Genomic DNA, 9,785 nt, shown 5'->3' with positions numbered 1-9,785 from the left:
AGGGCACTGGGATCTGGGTAAAACACCGGCTCTCCTGGTGTTCAGGGAAGCAAGGTCTGTATTTATCCATACGTATTTATCCCTACATATTTATCCCTATATTTATCCATGGATTATCCATATATGTTTATCCATATACATTTATCCATATGTTTATCCACGTATTTACCCATGAATTTATCCCTATATTTACCCATGTATTTACCCAGGTATTTTATGAACACTCAAGTGCCATATCCATGTATTTTATGAGCACTTCCAGGGTTGGTGACTCCACCACTGCCCTGGGCAGCTGTTCCAGCGCTGGACAACCCTTCCCATGCTGGGCCAGGAGATGGATTCTGGAAATGCAGACTCTGAGGAGCTGGGGATTAAGGCAGCATTGGATTCCTTTATTCTCCCAGAAGGATAAAGGAGATTTATCCCCAGACGAACCAGAGGTGATCACACTGAGGTCATTAGTGGGATTTCTTCCTTACTCCCACAAATACCCACTGGGGTGACAGAGTTCCCTACAAGGGCGGTGTTGGAAGGAGCTGCTGGAATGTTTTGCTGTTTATTGGGATCCACAGGATGTTTGGTGTCTCTCAGAGCTGTTCCAGGCTTTCCACAGACCCAAACGCTCCTCACACTTCTCCTCGGAGTAGAGAGGTTTCCCAGAGTGCTGGTTTTTAATTTCAGATGCTGGGATAACGACACGGCTTCAGGAGGCAGGAGACTCATTGTGCTGTGCCTCAGTCCAGGCAGGGACAACCCCCAGCTAATAAAAACCTCTTTAAAGCACAAAAAGTCCCATTAAACTGATATTATAAAGGCTGCAAATTGAAGCAGGCCTCAATCAGAAAGCAGCAGAATTTAATTCCCCCCCTTGCCCATTTGCATGATGATCTCCTTCCTAATTGCCCATCTACGCTTTTCCCACAGAAGTGCTGTCCCGAGGTTGGAGATGGTTCCAGCTTTATGGAGCTTTGATCTTTATCTGGTTTTACTTTTTACAGGGCACAGAACCCGAGAGTGGCAGCTGCTTTCCTCTTGTTCCTCCTGTGGCAGTGAACTGCTCTTCCCGAGGACGGCTGCAGGAATTCTCAGGCAGCATAACGTATGGAATGCCAGGCACGCTACAGAATTCCAGTGGGAGCAGCAGGAACTTCTGTTCTTTACTGGCAGGGCTGTGCCATGAAGGGGAGCTCGGAGATATTGGTCAGCTCAGGGAATGAGCCTGGCTCATGGTAAGGAAATTCACTGTGCAGTTACTTTGGGCCCTTCTCCTTCTCCTTCTCCTTCTCCTTCTCCTTCTCCTTCTCCTCCTTCTCCTCCTTCTCCTCCTTCTCCTTCTCCTTCTCCTTCTCCTTCTCCTTCTCCTTCTCCTTCTCCTTCTCCTTCTCCTTCTCCCTCTCTTCCCAACACCAGTTCCAGACCTCAGTATAATCCATGTTCCCACAGCCTGACCTTGCAGTTTTCCCAGTTTAGCAGCCCCAGCCACACTTGCAGCCTCTCTGTCTGGACTTTGTCTTGCTGAAATCTCCCTTTGTTGATCCTTTGCTGCCTCACCTTTTATCCAGCAATAACGTGCAGTGGGTGGAAGCTTCTCAGAATTCCCTCCCTGTTCCACTGGAAACATTCCCAAGTGGAAGCAGCTGCACTGCCCATCAGCACTTGCCTGCTTTTAGGGGTGGTTGAGGCATGAAGGATGCAACAAATGGAGTTGGCTCCAAGGGGATGAAATGCTCCCCCTGAGGCTGCTCAGAGAGCTGGAGCTGAGGAATCCGGGTGGGAATCACTCTAAGAAAAAGGAAGGAAAAGAGAGCAGAGGAACAGGGATGCAATTCCAACCTCTCCAAGGACTGGGATGGGCACATTCACCAACACCATTTAATCTAGACACGATTTCTTCTTTGCCTCTGGCTGCCAGGAGCAGGATGAGCAGTTTAATGAGTTTAAATAGTGAATAGTTTAATTAGCTGGAAGAGACTGGATCAATAGCTGCTTAAACAAACAACTGGATCCCTGTTTCCAAGCTTGGATGTAGTTTTGGAAGGTTCCTGGCAGTTTGGCAGGGATTAGTGATGCTGAGAATGTGCTTTTTTGTGGGTTTGGGGCTTTTACTCCTGTTCACGTGGCTGCTCTTTTTCTTGTTGAGTGGAAAACAGGAGGGAAAGAGCAACGACGGAAGGAATTCCACTCTTGCTGCTTCAAGGGATGGATCAGGAAGGGAACAGGCTGCAGGGAATTTGGAGTGCAAACTGAGATCTCTCCGATATTTTCGGCTCAGTCAGTCCATCAGTGCTTGGTGGCTGTTTAGGCCACGTGCAAGGTGAATGATGGTGCACATGGCAGAGCTGCTGGTGGCTCCTTCCCCTGCCCGGCTGTCAGTCACCCTGCAGGGTGCTGGAGCAGCGTGCCAGAGGCCGTGGATCCTATGGATCCCATGGATCCCAGGGGCGTGATCAGGAGCCTGGGCCTGCTGGCCACTCCTTGCTCTCTCTTACCCTGATTTTTCAGCTCTGCAGCGAATCCAGCTTGAGTTTTTCAACCCCCTAGAAACCCAGGGACCTTTCATGTCTGTTCTCAGATCTGGGATTTAAATCCAGCCCTTATCAAAGCACCCCGTGACCAGGCAGGCCCTGAATCCCAGCAGGGATCTGATAAAGAGGGACCTGACATCCTAAAGAAACCCTTTGAAATCCTGCTGGGATTGATTTGTATCCATAATGGAGCCCCGAGCTCTCTGCCAGGGAGAGATGAAGCTGCTCCTTTGCTTTATTATCCTCAGGCCCTTCCCAGCTTTGAGGGAAATTCAGTCCCTCTTCAAGCCCCAAAATCATGGAAAAGCTCCTTTGTATCCTCTCCACAGCCCCTACGTGGATTAATCAACTTTTTATTTGATATGGTGTCATTCTCCTTCTTTTTCCATGGATAAAACTCCACGGTGAGCAATCAGAGCAGAAATAGGAAATGCAGGAGTCTTGGATTCCACAGTGGGATTAACTTCCCTTTTCTGCTCTCTTTCAGGACAGGAAAAACCACTGAACTCGCCCCATCTTTGGGACCAAGAGCTTTGGTGCTGGAGTAGGCAAAGCCAGCTAGGGCCCCCCTTGTCCTGCCCATGGTGTGGGTCAGGGACAGGCTCCTCTTCTCCTCTGCGCTGGGATGAACTGCCTAGGGAATGCTATTTCTGACAGCCCGGTCCTAGCCCCGGCTACTGGAAATGGGCGGAGGTGAAGAGGCAAGTGCCAGAGTTGCTTGGGGATGATGGAATTGTGGTGTTTGGCTGTGCCCAGAGGGGCAGGTTGGGCATTTCTGTGTGTCTGAGGACCGGTTTGGGTGCTGGGGAGCCCGGGGAGCCGAGCTCTCAGTGCATTCCCAGCTCACCCGGGGGTGGGAGCTGGTGCAGGGCTGGGTGACAGCCTCTGGTCGGGCTCGGGGCAGGCCCTGGCCCCGGCACAGACACGCTGGGGTGCTTTGGGGACGCTTGGGGAGCAATGGGAAGAAAATGAGGGATGGTGCTGGGCGGAGCAATCGGCCTGTGCTCGTGTCAGCGCAGCCGTGCAGGGCACTGGGATCTGGGTAAAACACCGGCTCTCCTGGTGTTCAGGGATGCAAGGTCTGAGGGACCGGATTTACTTGGGGTTTTCCAGGACAGCAGGAAGAAGAGGAAATGTGGTGCCAGAGGTGCGTCCCATCAGGTTGCAGTTTCCTCTTTCCCGTTTCCATTTCCTCCTCAGTGCGGGTGTCCCCTGCAGCCCATGAGCACGGGGCCGGTGACAACTCCCTGTCTGTAGAGGGATTCCTTATGGAACAAGGGCAGATGACACTTGTGTGAGGCTTACGACTGTTAGAATTAGACCGGGATGGGTTTAAGGAAAACTAGAATCGTGTGTTAATCTTACTGGTCAATGAACAAATAGAATCCACACTTCTATAAGAAAAAATATAGTGTATGGAGCATATAGAAGAAGCTGTTTTTGCCTGCTGCTGCTGCTTGGCTGTATCATGTAACCCCATTCGAACTCTGCCTTCAAGACAGCTGTGAGACCGTGAAATAAAGAACTCAGCAGAACAGCAGCCTCCTCTGCTCTTTCACCCTGGTCCGAGAAGGAGGGGTACCCTGTCAAAGGCTCAACACTTGCCTTTCTGACTTTGTTTCTAAATTTCTACCTTTCTAATTTTGTTTGTTTCTAATTTTTGTTTGTTTGTTTCTGACTTTGTTTGTTTTCAACTTTCTCCCTTTAGAAATTTGTTTGTTTCTTGTATTTTACCTCTTTGTTTGTTTCTAAATTTCTGCCGTTGTAACTTTGTTTCTAACTTTCTACTTTTAAAATTTCATTTGTTTTTAACTTTTTACCATTCCTCCCAGCGAGGGCTGTGTGCAGAATACTAAAACCTGTTAAGTTCTTCACTTTTACGTCTATAGGCAAATGCTACTGATTTAGATGTAAATTCATTTTGAAATAAGCCAGCCCTCTCTGTCTACTCTGTCGCATACAGCAATATAAGAAGCTGGGAATAGAGAATCGCAGGTTTTGAGAATAACGAGCCGGCGTTTTTCTGTAGGAAGGAAAGCAGCAAGCGCCTGGCCGCAGGAGCCGAGACGCTCGGGCTGCAGGAGCTGCAGAGCGCCCGGAGCCGGCTTTTCCCTGTGCTCTGTGCCTGCCCCCGGGCTGAGCTGGGCGGCGCTGCTGCCGCCTGGTGGCGAGAGCGCGGCACTGCCGCCCCCGACACGGCGCCCCGGCGCTGCTGCCGCCCGGTGCCGGCTGAGCCGAGAGGGCGGCGGCCTCGGTGGCTGCCGAGCGTGGCAAGGAGCGGGAGCGAGCGGGGCCGGGTGTGTCAGCGGAGGGGAGGGGCGAAGGGCGGTTCGCAGCGCCAAGGGACACGGCCGTGCATGAGCGGGGCCACAGCTATGGAAAGGAACGGGCGCCGTGCGGGGCGGTGACCGCGGGGAATGACAGCGCGGGGGGCGGCCCGGCGGGGCCGGTTTTGCCGGGCAGCAGAGGCGCGGTCGCAGCGCGACCCGGGCGGGAGGCACCGGGCGGGCACGGTCGGAATAGAGCCGCCCGCGTGTCGCTCTCAAGGAGGCGGCTCGGAAAGGAAGGCGCAGTTCCGCGCTCTCGGGACGGCGTTAAGTGACGTTTTTATTAGAATATGACAGTATTTATTTTATTTTATTATTTTATTATCTGCCAGGACCTTGCAGAGGGTGGTTTACACTTCCGCCACACTCAAGATGGCGGACGCAGTAGGCCCCCTGCGAGAGGTGTCCCTGCCGATGCCTGCCGCCGGTCGCGGAGCCGTCGCCCGCCTCCGGCGCGGCTGACCCCGCCAGCCGTGTCCTCGCACCGGGAAGCACCGCGGAAAATCGCGCGGAAAGCGCGGTGCCGGCGTCGGAGTCCGGGCCGGATTCAGGCAGCCGAATAGACAGAAGCCCTTGTGAGGGGCGGCGGGGGCCCTAAGTGTACCACACTAAAGATGGCGGCTCGACCGGAAGTGGCTTCTGCCAGCACCCAAGATGGCGGCGAAGGGCGGAAGTGTCGTCACTGCCACACTAAAGATGGCGGTCGTGTACACTGTTTTCTGACCTTCTCAATATGGCGGCAGGGAAGGCCCCCCCCAAGCTGCGTCTATTCGGCTGCCTGAACGCGACGCCGACGCCGACGCCAGCCCAGCGCTTGCGCGCAATTTTCTGAGGCGTTTCCCGCTACGCGGACACCGACTGTGGGGTCAGCGGCGCCTGGGGCAGGCGGGAGCATTCAGGCAGTCGAATAGACGGAGCGGGGGGGGGGGGGGTCCTTCCGGCCGCCATCTTGAGAAGGTCGAATAGCCACATCGGTGCGGTACCGGTGACTTCCGCCCTTCTTCGCCAGGAGCGGCGATAGCGGGGAGCCCGGGGAGCAGCGCTGCCGGGCCGGGGGCACCGGGGCGGGTGCTCCGGGCTCGGAGGTGAGTGGGGAACGGGGACAGCCCCGAGCGGACGGTGGGGGCCGCGGGGGATCGGTATTCCGGCCCAGGGATGAGTGTTCCGGCACAGGGGTGGCTGTCCCGGCACAGGGATGCGTTCATGGACTGTCTAATAATATTATTTAACGATCGTGCAAGGAGATCTGTATAAAAAAATCCTCCGTGGTCATCCTTCTCCCAGCCCCGCTGTGTTTTCAGGATCTTGGGGGAAGAGTTTGGGTCTGGACAAGGCTCTCGGGCACAGGGTGGGATTCTTGGGGTGCAGGGCCAGGATCTGGACTCGATGCTCCCTGTGGGTCCCTTGCAGCCCAGGAAATGCTGCGATCCTGTGCCTCTGAGGGTGAAATAAAGGGGAGCGGTGGCGTTTGTGCCCGCTGTGTTCACGGCCCCGCCGGCTCAGGGCGGGTTAAAGGCGCAGCTGCCCCGAGACAGCGGGACCGGCCGGGGCTGCTCGCTCCCGGTGCTGCCGCCTCGTGGGGAGAGCCCGGCACTGCAGCCCGCGCAGGCGCTGGACCACGGGATGGGCGTGGAACAGCAGCGCAGGGGATGCTGAGGCAGCGCAGGGAATGCTGCGGTCCCAGGGAAGGCTGAGGCGTCCCCTGCCCGGGGCACTCGGCAGCAAAGCCCTGATGTTGAGCAGAAAAAGGAAAGTTCTGGGTTAGTGGGAGGAGGTTTCTGGAATGGAGCTGGGACAGGTGCTGATCCACGCATGGAATCACGGGCTGGTTTGGCTTGGAAGGGACCACCAGGATCATTTACACTCTGTTTGTTGTCTGATTGCACAGCGAAGAACATCCAGAACTGCCGCCTCACCCTCACGGACAGCAGGAATGTCTTCCATAGCTCTTGTTTTGGAATGGGAATGGCTGTTGGGAGCTCTGGCAGGACCAGGTAAGAAGAGAAATGGGATCATTGTGGCTGCTGCTGGAGGTGGTTTTCTGCTTTCCGGCTGTTCTTCTCATTGATCCTTTCACAGCAGTGTTCTAGGGCACATTTGAGGGTAATTCCAGGAATCTGAAACCAGATAAAAACTGGTGGGGCAAAAATGTGAACGTGATCCATTTCTGGTAGTTCCAAGCTTCTCCCACAACACCGTTCCAGGGGAAAGCTGATAAAAGGGTAAAGATGCAGAGGAACAAGTGCTGTAAAGCCCCCTGGCGCTCTGAGAGAGCAAACCTTCCAGTAGTCCCAGCAGATCTCTTGGAGAAAGTGTGGGATCGCAAGGTTTTCCAGGAAAGCAAAACAAGGGTGGAGATGAGGGAATAGGCTTCCAGTTCTTCCTTGAGCTGAAAGCCTGGGGGAATTGAGAGGGGCCACAAGAACTGTTTGTGTAGGCAAATGGGAGTTTGGGGGCTGAATCTGAGTTTCCCTCTGGGGCATTTTTGAGGGAAAAGCTGAGGTGCTGTTTAAGGGAGAGAATGCAGATTTTTGGGGTGGAAAAGGTTGAATCAATATTGTAGAGGAAGTAAAACGCTGGGGGTAAAAGTGGATGCAATGTGGAGGGGACAGATTGAATATTTTGGAGGCAAAATGGGGAACTGAGTAGTGGAGAGATGGGGAACATTTTGGAGGCAACACTTGACAAACTCTCTGGGGTGGAGAACGACCACATTGAGGGAAAAATGAGGTGATGAGCAGTGGGCACGTAGGGAAGGTCGTGGGGGTAAATCTTGAGAAAAGCCCCGTGGTATTCAAGAAATCCTTGGAAGCAGGACTGAGGAATTCAGTGGTGGAAAAATAGGGGAATTTTGCGGGGGTAAAACTTTAAAAGATCTAAGAGTTGAGAGTGTGTGTTTTTAGGTAGAAAGGATGTCTTGTTGAAGTTGGGCGTCTGGATTGTGGCATTTATGGATCCAGAAAGTAGAAGATAAAGGAGACTCCCAAAGCCTCGGTAGCTGTGTTAAGAAATCCGTCCCAGGGAAGAAAGGTACCTAAACCTCCTAGAAGTAGGGACTAATTAGCATGGGAAGGGGAAAACCCACCCCCAGTGGGAGAGAGCACGCCGGGTAAGGGAAGAGAAGGATGCCCTTAAGAAGAAGTAGGGAAGGTGAATTTCTCGGCTTGCTGAAATGTATCAAAAAGTTTGGAACCTGGGTCTGTGTGGAGGCCGGGATTTTCTCGGCCATATGCAGAGCCCAGCACTAGGAATAGAGTAATTCCAGGCTTTACAACGCCAAAAATGCAGTACCAGAGAGTTCTGTTATCCCGAGGACTTGGGGGATATTTGGCAAAAATTTCCGGGGGCCCAGGCTGGACCGAGCTTTTAACGCTCCCCGGATTCACGGGATCGGGGATTCCAGCGTGCCCTGCACGGGTTTTTTCAGGGAAGTCCCAAATCCTTCGTGTGAGCACGAAGCAGAATCCCCTGGGAGCTGTGAAGGCAACAGGATATTTCTTGGGAATTTTGAAGGATTGGGGGAGTCCTCAGTGTTAGGTTGGAATGAACGCAAATTGTCCGGGAGTTGCTGGTTTGGGGATGGCCGGGTCTGGGTTTGGATTTGTGGGCACCGAGTGTTCCTTGTGTCAGCTTTAGGTCTTCTGGATTGGTGGGAGTAGTCAGAGAAAAGAGAAGACAATTGAAATGCGGAGCTCCATTCCCGGAGAAATGGTCGGGATGGGAGAGGAAAGGCTGTGGAGCTGCTGGGAGCTCCTGGAGAACGAAAGGATCTGAGGCCTGGAGGCAAAAGCTGTGGAATAAAGCCTGAAAAGGGTGTGGGGTGGGGCGGGAGGGGGAGGAGGGCACCGTGGTGGGGGGAAAGAGGGAAAGGATCCCTGCTCCGGGAATCCAGCAGGGACCAGGAGAGGATCATTTTCCATCCACTGCTCTCAGTGGAATCCTAATAAGGACGGTGGAAGGGAAGTGATTCGTTTGTTCTTAGGTTTGGAATGAAAAGTGCTCTTGCAGAGGGGACTATTGACCTGTTAAAATTCTGTTGGATACAGGAAAAGAGGGAGGAAGCAAGCAGCTGGGGAATGAAGGGGTGGATTTTTTGGTGGATACAGGGAAAGACACGGGAAGGGGCTCTCAAGTAAAATACACCTCACGGGCAGCACCAGGAGAAGCCTCAAGTGCCCTTTTTTTCCAAGCTCTGGCATTCCAGAGGAGTAAGCAGTGGTCAGCCCATCACTTTCTGTATTCCTTGGATGCCCAGTGCTTTGTTGGGAAGAGATAATATTTGGAAATGAACAAATCCGGGGATGTAATTTCCTGATAGTAAAGCCCCAGAGAGCCTGGTTTTGATATCCTTCCAGCACCCAAACGCAGCAGAGGGAATCCTGGCGGAGCTGGAAAACGCTGTCGCTCCGTCGGTGGAATTCCTGGGAACTGGAAAGCAGCAGAAGCAGCAAGAACAGAGTTGGAAGCAGGCTCCAGCCGGGTAAGGCAGACACCAAATCCTTTGGAACTGGGCAGGGGTGGGAAGAATGAATTCTTACATTTGTAGCCCAGGGATTCCTGAGCAGGATCCCGGCAGGGAAGACTGCAGGGATCAGGCTGGGGCCTGATCGCAGCTGGGGGCAGCGAGCCTTGGAATTGGCTGAAGGGAAGAAAGAGGGATCCTTTGAGCACAAGGATCAGGTGTCAAATGCGGAGATGGCATCAGACAATTCCTCGGGAGGGTTTAGTTCCTGGGCCAAATCGATCTCCTGCCTTGTGAAGGAGCTCAGAGAGCTGGGAAGAGCCCAAGCAACGCAGGGAATGCACCGGCAGATGAAAGTGCCGGGGAACGGTGGGGAAAAGCATCCGAACAGGGGGCCTCGTTTTGTACAGGGACGGTACAAAGAATTGTCCGAAAGAATAGGAATGGAATGGGATTTTACGTATTCCTCGG

The sequence above is a fragment of the Coloeus monedula genome, assembly GCF_965178545.1.
Source record: "Coloeus monedula genome assembly, contig: HAP1_SCAFFOLD_253, whole genome shotgun sequence".
NCBI classification, from domain to species: Eukaryota; Metazoa; Chordata; class Aves; order Passeriformes; family Corvidae; genus Coloeus; species Coloeus monedula.
The sequence above is the reverse complement of the archived record's forward strand: the minus strand, read 5'-3'. Positions refer to the sequence as shown.